The 3,481-nt window shown below is 56.1% G+C and overlaps 1 long non-coding RNA gene across 1 annotated transcript; it reads left to right on the top strand.

Annotated features, from left to right (window-relative positions):
- Nucleotides 1-238: 238 nt before the first annotated feature.
- Nucleotides 239-2,734, top strand: LOC145723722 (uncharacterized). The gene is made up of 3 exons (XR_014148978.1): nt 239-845; nt 1,680-1,796; nt 2,341-2,734. It is a non-coding gene; the product is annotated as an uncharacterized LOC145723722 (long non-coding RNA).
- The last annotated feature ends 747 nt before the right edge of the window (nt 2,735-3,481 follow it).

Raw genomic sequence — 3,481 nt, 5'->3', positions numbered from 1 at the left:
CCACGTTAAGCCTGGCCTCTTCTTTAGTCCATCTTTCCCTTCCAGATCCCGACTCTGAAGCGTCAGCTGACCACAAAAACACGTCCTTTTCTGCCCCTGACAGGCATGTAGACACCGCCCCCTCCTCCGTGTCTGCAACACTCCTGCTACCAGCTGTCGCCCCCACCCCCGGGCTCCTCCGTGAGCCTGTGCCCAGCGGCTTGGCTTGCCGCCCCCCAGCTCCTCACTTCCGTCAAGACCCCTGCTTTCCAAAGGTTTTGTTTATTAAACGGCACTTATTAAGTAATCATTTCCCCCCTTTTAACCAATGACATATACTGGTTTGCTAGGGATTCCAAAGAACGCCAGGGACTGGAAATTACCTCACTGGATGGGCATGTCTCCAGACAAAACTAGAACACTTTATTAGCCAGGGGTTCCTTCTCTCTGGGAAACATGCAATAAACATTAGCCTTCCTTAAAAATCTTGACTGTCGGTCGTGGACCCCCTTTCGTGCCTTCTGGGCCTCCGGTTGGAAAGCCTGGGCTGAGGGCCGTGGGGTGTTCACGGTTTATCTGGAGAAGCAGGATGGACGCCCAGCGTTAACCGTCCACAACTGTGGACAGATGCATCCAGTGCCCTTCTCTCCCACGTGCTCCCATGTGCGCTACCCCGGGCTTGACGGGCAGCCCGGAGAGTGAGAAGCAGGTCACCAGGGCTGGACAGGGTAGCGGCATCCAGAAGCCTTCGTGTCCCACACCCGTGGAAGGGCGGCCAGGCCTGCAGAGGCTGTAGGAGGACACCTCAGAGGTATCCTAAGCCAGAAGGCCTTGACCGAGATGGGCCTACAGCAAACAGGACCCAGGTGAGCCCACGAGTCGGGACTCAGGTTAGGACAGACCAAACAGGTGTAGAAGTGTGTGCCTGGAGGTGGGAACTGCTTCTAGGGAGAAGCAGAGATCGAATCCCTTGTATGCATTCGACAGACATCTGTGGAGCACCCCCTCTGTCCCTGGCACTGGGACTGTACAGATGATAAGACCAACCCTGCCCCCCAAGAGCCAGAAAGATAGGGCAAGTACACACTCCCACTGCTCATGGGGGTGTCGGGGGGGTCAGTGATAAGCCATGTGGCAGAGCAGCAGATCTGCACTACTTACTTCCAGCCCGGGTAAATCAGGGAGGGCTTCCTAGAGGAGGGGTCAGCTGGGCACAGATTCAGCTTCTTGGTTCCCAAAGTATTTCACCCCTTTGCCTCGTGGCAGTGGTTGGGCCTCCTGGTGGGTTCTCCAGCTGGGCTGAAGAGAACATGATGCCTAGTTTGCATACATTCAGTTACTTTTTTTAAAAAGATTTTATTTATGGGCGCCTGGGTGGCTCAGTCGTTAAGCGTCTGCCTGGGGTCGCAGCAGGTCCTGGGAGGGGAAGGATCCCAGGGTCCTGGGATCGAGCCCCCTTGTTATTAAACAAACAAACAAACAAACAAATAAATAAATAAAAGACTTTATTTGAGAGAGAGAGAGCACAAGCAGGGGGGGAGGTGTAAAGGGAGAGGAAGAAGCAGACTCCCCGCTGAGCAGGGAGCCCAACGTGGGAACCCTGGGATCATGGCCTGAGCTGAAGGCAGACGCTTAACCGACTGAGCCACCTTGGCGCCTTCATGCGTTCAGTTATTTATTGAGCATCTACTTGGTGCCAGGCACTGTTCTAGGCACTGGAGTGAATAAAGCGTCAGGATGCTTGCCTGTGTGGAGCTTCCGTTCCCAGCGGGGAGAGAGAGCACGAACGAGATGCGCCCCATGCTGTGGAGCGTAAGGTACGCTGAGTGTAAGGCAGGGGGCTGGGGGTGCACTTTCACCAGGGTGCTCAGGGAAGAGCTGAAGGAGGCAAGTAAAAGGGGCAAGGCACGGTCGACCTCCTTCTCCTCCCAGGACCTGCTGCGTCCCCAGGCCCCGGGATGGGCTTGCCTTGGGCCGGCCCCCGGGGAACCCACCCAGTGGAGTGGGTCCCTGACTCCAGAGCATCCAGACGTGGCAGGCGAAGAGCAGTGAAGCAAGGAGGCACGGCTGAGTTCTGGCCGGCCGCCCTGGGATCGCACGGGACACCCGTTCTCCCTCCTCTGTGCCATAAGGAGCCCTCTTCACGGGCTGGTGATGAGAATAAGGCAGAGAGGGCCTGGGGATGCTCTGGGAATGGCAACGTGTCACTGCCACGGAGCAGTTTGCCACGGCCACCATTTACTGCAGAGTCCCTGTCGCTGCCGGGCAGGGCCCCGGGGGAGGTACCCTGAGGACGCGGTGGAAACACCACAAGCTGCACAGGAAGTGGGTGCTGATGCCCGTCCCGCTTACACTCCGCAGCCCTCCGCCCGCCCCCGGAGCCGCCTGGCCCTGACCTGCGAGCGGGAGGGAGAACGGCGCTGGCCACCTTCTCCCCCCATGTGGTGCTGCAGGACCCACGGTGGGCGAGCGGGGTCCCCTGCTGAGTCCTGCCCCAGAGCTCTGCTGTTCGGATCCTGGACCCTCCCGAGGTGGCATGAGCTGCACAGGAGCCATAACCAGCAGTGAGCTTCCAGACCCCCTGTCATTCCCATCAAAACTGTTTCCCACCGAGAAAGAAGCAAAGAACAGAAACCACCCCCAACCCATCCTCCTAACACAACCACATTTAGTGTGTGTTTAACAGCGGGCAACAAATATTTTGTACCTACTCTGTGATAGGAAATGATACGCCAGCTATTCATTTTCAACATGTTCAGAAACAATATAAAACAATTTTGTATCCTGTTTGGCTTTTTAACACTCTTTCCTAAGTAGTTGCCGTCTTGCTACGGTCTTCACAACCATCTTTGGAATATCTACCTCATATTCCTCCCTAGTTCACATACCGTCTCCCTTCTTTTTGGCCATTTGAACTATTTCATGAGTTTCCCTACTATAAATATATTCCGTGAATAATTACTTAAACCTACTCTAGGAAAGGCACTTGGGCAAGCCGAATGCAGGGCAGCCAGTCAGCGAGCCACGGGGTAAAAATGAGTATGGTGATGGGCCATTTCACGCCTCAAAAACTTCAGAGCAGTGGAAAATGGGAGAATGTTCTAGAATGATCTGGCAGGGGCAGAGGAAGCACTGAGGTAGGTGCCTTTGGTGAGACAATGAGGAGGGCGTTGGGCCTCCAGAATGAGGTGAGATGGGGCGTGAGGAGATGTGAGGGGGTCAGAGAAACGGTCAGCTCAGGAAGGCCGAGGTGCCTAGCTGCTGCTGGAAGAAGAGGGAGCCCCTGCAGGCTAGTGGGCGGGGGGAGGGATAGGATCGAAGCGGCATTTCAGGAAGGCTCATCAGCGTGGTGGCTGGAGGTCAAAGGGCAGGGGCAGCCTAAGCTGGAACCTGTGACAGCATCTCAGCTCCAGGTGCGGCGGGGGAGGGCACCGGAGCCGGAGGCGGTTCTGGGAAGTTGGGAACTGGAAGAGATGGAAAATGGGAAAACCTCTGATGGCAG

This window comes from Leptonychotes weddellii, chromosome 10, assembly GCF_054177405.1.
Source record: "Leptonychotes weddellii isolate Sample4059 chromosome 10, ASM5417740v2, whole genome shotgun sequence".
NCBI classification, from domain to species: Eukaryota; Metazoa; Chordata; class Mammalia; order Carnivora; family Phocidae; genus Leptonychotes; species Leptonychotes weddellii.
This window is presented reverse-complemented; position numbering and strand designations above follow the sequence as displayed.